This window comes from Trachemys scripta, chromosome 2 (genome assembly GCF_013100865.1).
Source record: "Trachemys scripta elegans isolate TJP31775 chromosome 2, CAS_Tse_1.0, whole genome shotgun sequence".
Classification (NCBI taxonomy): domain Eukaryota; kingdom Metazoa; phylum Chordata; order Testudines; family Emydidae; genus Trachemys; species Trachemys scripta.
Genome location: NC_048299.1, coordinates 128,743,961 through 128,756,735, shown reverse-complemented (window position 1 = coordinate 128,756,735; position 12,775 = coordinate 128,743,961).

The window sequence follows — 12,775 nt, the reverse complement described above, 5'->3', positions numbered from 1 at the left end:
GAAATGTTGGATGCTAGTTGGACTGATTCTTTAGTAATTAATTAGGTGTTATACCTAAAACTTATGGATCAGACTCATAAGTGGTTCTTCATGGTACAGTAAATTTGATGAGATGTCTGTTAGTTAAACTAATCAGAGAGATAGAAATAGGCAACGGAATTCAGAAATCTAGACTTGCATCCCAGGCAATACTCTGTGGTACACAGTGCATGAATACAGGTTTGAAATACAATTTTAGGTCGAATTTAGCAGTGTTAAATCGAATTAAGCCTGGACATGTCCACACTACGAAGCCCTTTTTTCTGACTTAAAGGTCCCTTTAAACAGATTTCTGTACTCCACCTCCGACGAGGGGATTACCGCTGAAATCAGCCTTTCCGAGTCGGATTTGGGGTGGTGTGGATGAAATTCGATGGTATTGGCCTTTGGAGCTATCCCAGAGTGCTTCATTGTGACAGCTTGGGACAGCACTCTCAACTCAGATGCACTGGCCAGGTAGACAGGAAAAGGCCCGTGAAATTTTGAATTTAATTTCCTGTTTGCCCAGCATGGATAGCACAGGTGACCACGCAGAGCTCATCAGCACAGGTAACCATGATGGAGTCCCAGGATCGCAAAAGAGCTCCAGCATGGACCAAACGGGAGGTACAGGATCTGCTCGCCATATAGGGAGATGAATCAGTGCTAGCTGAACTCTGTTGCAGTAAACGAAATGCCAAAACATTAGAAAAAGTCTCAAAGGGCATGAAGGACAGAGGCCATAACAGGGACACACAGCAGTGCTGCGTGAAAATGAAGGAGCTAAGGCAAGCCTACTACAAAACCAGAGAGGCAAACGGAAGGTCCAGGGCAGAGCCACAGACATGCCGCTTCTACGGTGAGCTGCATGCCATGCTAGGGGGTGCAGCCACCACTACCCCAACCCTGTACTTTGATGCCATCAATGGAGAATCACGCAACAGGGAAGTGGTTTTGGGGGATGAGGAAGATGATGATGAAGACAATGAAGCTAGCTCCCAGCAAGGAAGTGGAGAAACCAGTTTCCCCAATAGCCAGGATACGTTTTTCACCCTGGACTTGGAGGCAGTAAACCCTGAACCCACCCAAGGCGTGCTTCCAGACCCTGAGGGTGCACAAGGCACCTCTGGTGAGTGTACCTTTGTAAATATTACACATGGTTTAAAAGCAAGCGTGTTTAATGATTAATTTGCCCTGGCATTCGCGGCCAGTGCAGCTACTGGAAAAGCCTGTTAACGTGTATGGGGATGGAGCAGAAATCCTCCAGGGACATCTCCAGAAAGCTGTCCTTCATGTACTCCCAAAGCCTTTGCAAAAGGTTTCTGGGGAGGGCTACCTTATCCCATCCGCCATGGTAGGACACTTTACCATGCCAGGCCAGTAGCATGTAGTCTGGAATCATTGCATAACAAAGCATGGCAGCGTATGGTCCCGGTGTTTGCTGGAATGCAGACAACATCCATTCCTTATCTCTCTTTGTTATCCTCAGGAGAGTGATATCATTCACGGTCACCTGGTTGAAATGGCGTGATTTTATTAAGGGGACATTCAGAGGTGCCCGTTGCTGCTCGGCTGAACAGAAATATTCCCTGCTGTTAGCCACGCGGTGGGGGAGAGGGGTGAAGTGATCATCCCAGAGAATTGGGTGAGGAGGGGGGCTAGTTGGGTTTGTGCTGCATGTTAACTCGGAAACTGCAGCCCCTCCTTTTACATTGCAAACCAATTTTAAATGGCCAACCCAACGGCCGTTTGGTATGGGAAATGAGGGCACTGCTGTTTGAAACCATTTCCACATGTTATGAAGGTTAAAAAAAGCCAAAAGACTGTGGCTTACCATGGCTGCCTGCAAGCCGAATTCTGTTGCCTGGCACTGCGTGAGTGATCTCTCACACCAAACCGGCAGGCCCTCAATATAAGAGGAAAAATGCAACCTTGTAACAAAAGCACATGTTCTGTGTAATGTGAACAGCAAAATGTAACGTGAAAGAGTGTACTCATTGTTCTCTAATATGTGTCTTTTTAACCACCTCTCCCTTTTCCTCCAACAGCTGCAAATGTTTCTCCTTCACAGAGGCTAGTGAAGATTAGAAGGAGAAAAAGGCGCACTCAGGATGATATGTTCTCGGAGCTCCAGATATCCTCCCACACTGACCGAGCACAGCAGAATGCGTGGAGGCAGACAATGTCAGAGTGCAGAAAAGCACAATATGAATGAGAGGAGAGGTGGCAGGCTGAATCGCGGGCTGAAGAGAGCAAGTGGCCGGCTGAAGAGGATAGGTGGCGTCAGATTGCTGACAGAAGGCAAGAGTCGATGCTCCGGCTGCTGGAACATCAAACTGATATGCTCCAGCGTATGGTTGAGCTGCAGGAAAGGCGGTAGGAGCAGAGACCGCCGCTACAGCCCCTGTGTAACCAACAGCCCTCCTCCCCAAGTTCCATAGCCTCCTCACCCAGATGCCCAAGAATGCAGTGGGGGGGCCTCTGGCCACCCAGCCACTCCACCCAAGAGGATTGCCCAAGCAACAGAAGGCTGGTCTGCAATAAGTATTAAAGTTTTAAAGTGCAGTGTGTCCTTGTCCTTCCCTCCTCATCCATCCCACCCTATGCTTCCCTCCTCCTCCACCACTCCCTGGATACCTTGGCAGTTATCCCCCTATTTGTGTGATGAATCAATAAAGAATGCATGAATGTGAAGTAACAATGACTTTATTGACTCTGCAAGTGGTGATCAAAGGGGGGAGGGGAGGGTGGTTAGCTTACAGGGAAGTAGAGTGAATGTGTGTGGGGGGGGTCATCAAGGACAAAGAGACAGAATTTTCACACCGTAGCCTGGCCAGTAACAAAACTGGTTTTCAAAGCTTCTCTGATGCGCACCGCACCCTGCTGTACAATTCTAACCGCCCTGGTGTCTGGCTGTGCATAATCAGCGGCCAGGCGATGTGCCTCAGCCTCCCACCCCACCATAAATGTCTCCCCCTTACTCTCACAGATATTGTGGAGCACACAGCAAGCAGTAATAACAGTGGGAATATTGGTTTCGCTGAGGTCTATCTGAGTCAGTAAACTGTGCCAGTGTGCTTTTAAACATTCAAATGCACATTCTACCACCATTCTGCACTTGCTCAGCCTATAGTTGAACAGGTCCTGACTACTGTCCAGGCTACCTGTGTACAGCTTCATGAGCCAAGGATAACTATAGGCATTTCAACATCCCCAACGGTTATTTTCTGGTTGGGAAAGAAAGTCCCTTCCTCCAGCTTTTGAAACAGAGTAGAGTTCCTGAAGACACGAGCATCGTGTACCTTTCCCGGCCATCTGACGTTGATGTTAGTGAAACGTCCCTTGTGGTCCACCAGTGCTTGCAGCAGCATTGAAAAGTACCCTTTTCGGTTTATGTACTCACTGGCTTGGTGCTCCAGTGCCAAGATAGTGATATGGGTTCCATCTATCGCCCCACCACAGTTAGGGAATCCCATTGCAGCAAAGCCATCCACTATGACCTGCACATTTCCCACAGTCACTACCCGTGATACCAGCAGGTCTTTGATTGCGTTGGCTACTTGGATCACAGCAGCCGCCACAGTAGATTTGCCCACTCCAAATTGATTCCCGACTGACTGGTAGCTGTCTGGTGTTGCAAGCTTCCACAGGGCTATCACCACTCATTTCTCAACTGTGAGGGCTGCTCTCATCTTGGTATTCTGGCACTTCAGGGCAGGGGAAAGCAACTGACAAAGTTCCATGAAAGTGCCCTTATGCATGCGAAAGTTTAGCAGCCACTGGGAATCGTCCCACACCTGCAACATGATGCGGTCCCACCAGTCTGTGCTTGTTTCCCAGGCCCAGAATTGGCGTTCCACAGCATGAACCTGCCCCATTAACACCATGATTTGCACATTGCTGGGGCCCATGCTTTGTGAGAGGTCTATGTCCATATCTATTTCTTCATCACTCTCGTCGCCGCGCTGCAATCGCCTCCTCGCCTGTTTTTGCCTTGGCAGGTTCTGGCTCTGCATATAGTCCAGGATAATGCGTGTGGTGTTGATAGTGCTCATAATTGCCGTGGTGATCTGAGCAGGCTCCATGATCCCAGTGCTATGGCGTCTGGGCTCAAAAAAGCCACGAAACTATTGCCTGAGGGAGGGAGCGAGGGAGGGAGGGGCGACTGATGACATGGTTTACAGGGAATTAAAATCAACAAAGGTTGCTTTGCATCAGGGAGAAACACAAACAACTGTCACATAGAATGACCCCCCTAAAGATTGAACTCAAAACCCTGGATGCAGAGTTGATTTCATGGGGGGAGGGGGAAGCAAATGAATACAGAACAAATCTGGTCCATCTATCTTTTACATCTTAGGCTGGCAGCAGACAGTGCAGCATGACTGATAGCCATCGGCAGCTTCTGGGTGCTTGGCAGAAGATGCTGCATTACGATTGCTAGCCATCATCATCAAGAGAGTGCAATAGGGCTGCCGGCAGGACTGAGTCTCCAGGAGACAAAACATGTCTGCCCAGGCGCCTCTGACCAAACTCACTGAGGAGTACGACGACGACTGATACCAATCGTAATACACCATCTGCTGCCAAAGGGCAAGGAGCTGTATAGCAATGCAGTCCCAAGTCTGCCAGCACCCAGATAGCCGATGACGGCTACCAGTCATACTGCACCATCTACTGCCAAATGGCAATTAGCTCCTGCTGTGTAGCACTATAGTACCACGTCTGCCAGCACCCAGATGACATATGGCGACGGTGAACTGAGCTGAGCGGGCTCCATGTTTGCCGTGGTATGTCGTCTGCACAGGTAACCCAGGAAAAAAAGGCACGAAATGATTGGCTGCCGTTGCTCTCACGGGGGCGCCTGATGACAAGTACCCAGAATCCCCCGCGACACTGTTTTTGCCTCATCAGGCATTGGGATCTCAACCCAGAATTCCAATGGGCGGCGGAGACTGCGGGAACTGTGGGATAACTACCCCTAGTCCAACGCTCCGGAAGTTGACACTAGCCTCGGTACTGTGGCCGCAGTCCGCCGACTTAATGCATTTTATGTGGGGACACACATAATCGACTGTATAAAAACGATTTCTAAAAAAAGGCTTCTATAAATTTGACCTAATTTCGTAGTGTAGACATACCCTAAGTCTCTTTATTTGCATACACCAGTGATAGCAGATGAAGCAACGTGCTGATAGCAAACCTAAAGTGAGTAGCGTAATGCATTCTTAGAATTTATGCACATTCCCCTCTTACATAGTAATAAAGATGTGTGTGGATGTTTTGTTCAACTTTAACGACACACTCTATTTTCATCAAAAGTACTTCTGTGCTAATCCAGTGACTCTTGCTTATTTGTCTTTGAAGAATTTCTTTATGGTTTTGTTATGATGCAGTGACTGATCAGCCATCTTCAATAAGCTTTCAGCCTATTGCTAAGGCTCCTTGTTTGCCACGGAGGTCACAGAAGTCATGGATTCCATGCCTTTCTGTGATCTCTGACTTCTGCAGTGGCTGGTGTGCCTAGCCTGGGAGCTGCCTGAGCAGGCAGCTCAGGCAGCCCTGGACTAGGCGCACTGGATACTGCTGGGGCAGTCTCTGGGCTCCCCCCGCAGCAGGAATTTGGGTGTGGGGGGGGTCTCAGGGCTGGGGATTGGGGTGTGGGGCGGTGCTTACCTTGAAACGGTGACAGGAACTCCTCTCCCTCAGCTCCTAGCTCCATGTGCCGCCTCTGCCAGCAGGCACCAACCCCCAACTCCCATTGGCTGCGGTTCCCAGCCAATGGGAGTTGCAGAACTGGGGCTTGGGGCAGAACGGAAGCAGCAGCATGTGGAGCTCAGAAGCCGGCTAGGGAGCCTGCCCCAGTCCCACCGACCCACTTCCCCCAGCACCCACAGCGCCCTCCCAGGCTGTGCCTCCCCCAGCACCTGCAGCACCCCCATCCCCGGGCTGTGGCCCCATGCTGCCCCCCCCAAGTTTTAGTCAGGGGTATATAGTAAAAGTCATGGAGAGGTCACAGGCCCTGAATTTTTGTTTACTGCCCATGACCTGTCCATGACTTACTAAAAATACCTGCGACTAAAACATAGCCTTACCTATTGCCTAAATCAGTGATTTGCAACTTCCTACACGCCCTTGGAGCAGAAACACCCAACATGGTCGCACCACCCCATGCCCTCTTTCCTTGAAATAATTCATTCTCAGTTCTCTGGACTATTTTCCTACATTACCTTTATAAGTTTCTTACATCTGCTACTCCTGTGTTGAACTGCTTCTTAGCTACTTTATCACTTTGTGCTTATCCTCTTGATATCAACAATGTCTATGCTGAAAAATTTAGCCCATCAGGATTTCTCTCTCCACTCTCCAAAGTTCAACAAATATAAGTAAGAAGACAAAATTTAACAATCAGAAGTATAATATTTTGGGGCTTATCCTCCACTGGTGGAAGTTGACGAAGCTCTGTCGAAGTCATGAAATCCACAAAACTGTATTGGTGTCTGATAAGTGATTATGGCCCATCATGTTTTAAATTTTCATTATTTTGGAAATGTAAGGAAGACTAGAATTAAAATTTCACTTAGAAGTGGACTAGACTAATTGCAGGCTACTCTAGCGGACATTTGCACAAGCCCTACTATCGTCAGTAAAACTTGTCAAATTATCTCCTCTATTGGATCAAGTAACTGAAGGAGGAAATGTACATACTTTTTCTAAGTGAAATTCTCATAAATTCAGTAAACGATATTTAAATTGAAAATGTTATTGCTTTCAAAATGACATATTAATTTGCAGCCCTCAGAGTAGCCATATCAGAACATGCTTTGTACACGCTTCTAGTAAGTGGTTGACCTTTCTTGATTTCAGGACTAAGCATTTCTTTCTCTTTACCAGTACTTTGTCAAACTGTCTTAATGTCTTCATAGACAAGGACCTGTGCAAGAAGCCTGTTCTGGTAGCCATAGAAACATACATTACATTATTCACTTTCTGTTGTCTAAAACATTTTGCTTTCTCATATCACAAAGCAATGACAATACCGAGAGCAGCATAATTTCAAGGGACGCTGGCATGCTTTAGACAATGCTTTTTCTTTTCCAAGTAGTCTATAAAACAGGGCAATAGCCTTTATTTAGGAATGCAAAGCTAGGCAAACTATGTAGAGAATAGGTATTATTTGTGACATTTCAACACCTGGAAGTTTTTTAAATGCAGGTTGATATCAAAGCTCTGAATGAAAGTATGGTGTTGAATCAAGTCCCTAGTTCACTGGACTAACAGAATGTGCTTATGTGGTAAAGATTGATTACAATCTTTGAACTAGTATAGCATCTCCAACTGAGGATCTCAAAGGCCTTTACAAATATTAAGGAACTACGCCTCACAGCTGGCCTATGAGGTAGATAAAGTATTGTTTCATACAGTCCTGCTCTCCTGAATTCCAATCCTGTGCTTTAAATATAAGTAACTATTAGAACCTGCTCCCATCCCTAATAATTGCAGTAGTGTTAGAAGAGATGTCATTGGGGAGAGGAGGAGAAGGGCCACCACAAGATGTGTGCCCTAATATCAACAATGTAATGAATGGAGCTGACAGTAAATCAAAGTTTCAAATGTGTGAGCATGAGGTAAGAAATTAGTCAAGCTTACATGCCTGTGCATATTTTGCTCACTGTAAACACACCTTTTGTTGTCTTCAAACAAGGTTGCTATAAAAGCTGTATTGGTTCAAGTTAACATGCTTGTAACAGGGCACAGACTCACCACAGTGGCGCCTTCTGCTGGTTGGTTTGGGAATTAACTCTTTCAGCAGTGCACCTTCACTAGTGGTGTCTCGCTCACTGTTACTCTCTCAGTCTCCACCGTCCTCACAGTTGGACCCACATCACTCCCGGACTGCAACATCTGCTTTTGGACATTGTCCTCCAGCTGTGCCGCTCCACTGGCTCTTCCCCGCTTCCAGGGGACCATCAGCCTCTGGTTCTACCACTCACCTCAGTGGCTCATTGCAGTCTTCAGTCTAGCCCCTTCTTCCAAGGGCAAACTGCAATCTGGCTTAGCCACTCTTCATCACTGGCAAGTGGGGGAAGAGATGGGGGCCCAGGCCTGCCCACTACTCTGGGCCCTGACCCAGGGACCCTCTAGCAGCAGCCACTTACTGCCCTCCTCTAACTCTCTTCTACTGCCTGCTTCTCTGGGCCACTTCCTCATAGCCCCAGCACCTTCTCTGCCCCTTTGTGTCAGGGCCCAGTCTGGCAATCGTCAGCCTAGAGCTCTCCCAGACTCTGCTGACCCTGCCTTATGTGCTTTTCTAACAGCCAGTTCTTCTCCCTTTGCCCTCCAGGGAGAGACTGTCCCTCTCTACCCTGCAGCCTTTTTATAGGGCCCAGCCTGGCCCTGATTGGCTGCTTTCAAGCCTCCACTTGATTAGCTCCCAGTAAACCCTTCCAGGATTGGCTAGGGGTCTGTGCAGCCTCTCTGGCTTGCTTTAACCCCTTCCATGCCAGAGTAGGGAAGCTGCCCCATTACAGTGCTATAATGCATTTGCGAGGTTGCCAGATCTGTAAGCAGAAATAACTGTCTAAAGCAGTGGTGGGCACTGGTGGGTACTTGGCTAAAGCAGTGATGGGCCCCAGGGACATGCTGGCCGTCGCTTCCCGCAGCTGCCATTGACCGGGAATGGCAAACCGCGGCCACTGGGAGCTGCGGGCGGCAGTGAAAATGTAAACAAACTGTCTGGCAGCCCACCAGCGGATTACCCTGATGGGTCGTGTGCAGCCCGTGGGCCACAGGTTACCCACCACTGGTCTAAAGACTAGAGGGGGAAATCTCAAATGAGCAAAAGCTTTTTCTCTATAGCTGTGAAGTTTGTGTAAGAGGCACACACCCAAGTATTGGACCACCCGGTGATCGTTTACAAAGATTTATGAATAAGTCAGTTAATGATCCTACTCTTAGCCAGGCTCCCTGAAGATTGACTGAAGCAGTTGTCTAAGGTTTGTGAATGAATTGCACAGAGAGTTAGTCATTGTCTCTAGGGTGAAATCCTACTCCGGTGGGTGGCTCAGGATTTTCTGGCACACATCCTATAGCTAAAAGTAGGATATTATTATAATGATTGTATTTGCTATAGAGCTAATGGGGCAGGAGAATGATGATCCTGGATTGTTTCTGGGACTGTGATGGTTCATACAGACTCTGCAGTATAATTGTGACACATGGTCAGAAATGGTTAATTAGCTTGCAGGCTAAAAGACACAAATTCAACCTTTAGAGACATGTTAGAAAAGTTAAGAAGGCTAGAACTTTGAAATGTAAACTTGTATTGTTAAAGAATTGGAAGAAGATGGGGACTGTAGTAGTCTATGTTTATCTATATCTTGTTAGAGGTTCACAATGTAACCAAACGGTTACTGTCTAGGGCTGTATTCTGTTAATTCAGAGATCAAATGGAAATATTAACATTTAGATGAAATTTGGGTGCAATAATGCCATTGTCTATGTCTCTTTAAAGTATGTAATAAACTGTTTCACTGATAAATTACCTTATGTTAATCCAGGTAGTAAGTACCAGTGATGTTTGGGAAACAGAAGTTTGCATCAAAGGCCTATTGTTTATTCAAGGACTCTGTGCTGCCCAGGAACCGTATAAAGGACTCTTAGGACCTGCTCCTTTCATCTCAGATCCGCTTGAACTTTATTCAGGGGAAGCTTAAGTCGCAACACTGAGATCTCCAGTCCCATCTGGATCACCCTGGATATGGAACATTGAACTGAACCTATGGACTAATTCTAAGAACTCTTTGCAACTTGAAAGCTAACCATCTCTATTATGAAACTGATCTCAGAACTGTACTCAGGTACTGTATGTATACTGATCTTTTAACCAATATTCTCTCTCTTTTCTTTTTTAATACATTTTAGTTTATTAATAAGAATTGGCTGTAAACGTGAATTTGGGTAAGATCTGAAATATTCATAACCCTGGGCAGTAATGTGTCCGATACTCTGGGATTGGTAAAAAGAACAGGAGTATTTGTGGCACCTTAGAGACTAACAAATTTATTAGAGCATAAGCTTTCATGGGCTACAGCCCACTTCTTCGGATGCATATAGAATGGAACATATATTGAGGAGATATATATACACACATACAGAGAGCATGAACAGGTGGGAGTTGTCTTACCAACTCTGAGAGGCCAATTAAGTAAGAGAAAAGAAAAAAAAAGGTGCCACAAGTACTCCTGTTCTTTTTGCGGATACAGACTAACACGGCTGCTACTCTGAAATCTGGGATTGTTAGAACTTTCATATTTGACATGGCTGTCTGGGAGGGAGTCCAAAGGCTGGGTTTCTTTTAAAGGAACTATGTTTTGGCTTCTGTGTAACCAGTAGGTTATTATAGAAGGTGTTTTGTGGCTAGCTTGGTGGATCTAAGTATTGGAATAACCACCAGCTTTCAGGATTGTCTGCCCCATTCTTTGCAGTTTGCCCTAATAGAGTAACCTCAGTTTGGCTCACCTGTGACCCTGGTCACAATAATATAATATGTTTCTGTAATCAAGAAGTTTGGTATAGTTAGAGCTATACTTTCTAGAACAATGCCAAGTACATGTAAAAGAAATTTGTGTAAAAACTAGGGTTACTAATTAGAAGTAAAGGTCTTGTTTTCTTCCTGCATATAGGGACCTCCAACAATCTGTGCAACTCGTCTTGACTAATTAGAAAGAATATTTGCTAACTTCACCTGTTAGTTGACTTCACTGCTCTCTATGCAATGCTGGTTATTATGGGCATTGCATGGCCACTTTGCATTTCTTGAAGACAGATGAGGAAGGGAAGGGAAGAGTTTTGGTAATTAGCAATATCTTGCTGTGAAGAAGCTTTTCACATTGGTGATCAGAAAACTACATTTGAGGGGAATGACAACGGTAATGTCTGTGGTCAGGAATTCAGAACAATCCATTCATTAAATTGAGAGGGATAGAAGCCAATGTTTAAAAACACAGAAAAAGCTGCTAAAATGGGTCTGATATTGCAAAATGCTGAGTATCACCTTCCATTTCATTTCAGAACCATGCAATATCAGAATGAGTATTATAGATGGGTAGAATGGTTCAGCTAAAACAAGGACTAAATCAAACTTTTTATGAGCTCTGAAAACATTCCAGTAACTTTTTTGATTTTTTCTATGCCCTTTCACCTCTTGCTTTCCATTGGGACTAGAGGCAGAGGTACCTAGATGCAGTGAAGATGGTCTTGCAGTTTGGTATTCTGAGTCCAGATGGAACAAAGATGTAGAAAACCTCTCTCAAGAAAGTAAGCTGCTGAGATGCATCTAAGCGAAAGAGGTTCATATAAATATTCAAATGTGATTGCTTAACTGAAGAGAACCTCCAAACCTTCTGAAATTCGATCATTGCTATATAGTGACTCTACCTTGTTTTCTCTCATGGCAAAGATGTCCAGAGAAAGTTTCCACATCCTCCCTAGATCTACCCACAAACACTTGAGGAGGTTGCAAGAAGGGGCAGTGATTGCTTGCTTTTGCCCAGCATTGCTTCCCCTCTGCTGTACTCTTTTCTTTTGGACTGAACATGTGACAAACCTTATGGAAATGAGACAAAGAGCACATTATATTTCCTATCTGGTGCTATGCTTTTTTTTCCCTTCTTCACAATTAAGTTTATCAATTAGAGAAGTTTAAAATGATTTGAAGACAGAGTAACATATCTAGCCTATTGGGAAAGAAAATATGCTTCAAAGCATTTCTCAAACCCACTGTGCATAGGTATTTGTTGGTGTAATGGCTTGTGTACCAGAATAAGGTGGGGGGTAACTGATCAATGCTTGTAAACCCACCAATCTACTTGATAAATTCATAAATCACAATACTAATTCCTACCTGGGTCTGTATATAAGCATTTACGGCATGAATTCTTATGTTATGCCTCCATGTACTTAGTTCTCAGTGCCCTGTGAAGATGCGTCCATTAGAGCTAGTCAGAACACTTATGCACATGGGCAGTGGGTATAATAGGCCAGTGGAGGCTCAACCTCCCCTGGCGCGGACACGGCCGCCGGACCCCTGATTGCAGGGCTTGGGGGGGGGGTTTATTATTTATTATGCCCCATGCAGGTTCTGGGGCAGCTATGGAGGCGGTATGTGCTATTCAGCTTCCAGGGTTCATCAGTAATATCCCTGGACTCCAGGTTGATTACTGATGAACCCAGGAAGCTGAGTAGAACATACCACCTCCTCAGATGCCCTGGAACCTGCATGGAGCATATCAAAAGCTTCTTCCAGAGAAGCGTCTGAGAGGGTACAATCTGGACTGTGAAATTGCTGTGCCCCCTTAACTCTCTAGCTCAGGTTACTTCTCACACTGTTCTGCTAGTGACAAGCAGCCCCTTCAGGCTTTTGCTGTCACACAGCCACTACCATGTGAAGGCACACACAAAGTTACATGAAGGCTCTCACAGCCAATCATGAACTGTATACAGGGAAATACATGCAAATTTCCCCAGTCCCAGCTTTGCACCCCAGAAATGACACACATTTACTGTGACCCCCTTGATCACAGTAAGCTCATTAATTAGTTCATCATACCATCAAAGGTCACGAATATGCGCCAGACTTTGTAACCTGAGTAGATTCCCCAAACGTCAATCAAAAACACACTTGGCTTAGATAAAACATTAAAATAGGTTTATTAACCACAGAACGATAGGTTTTAAGTGAGTATAAGTGGCATAG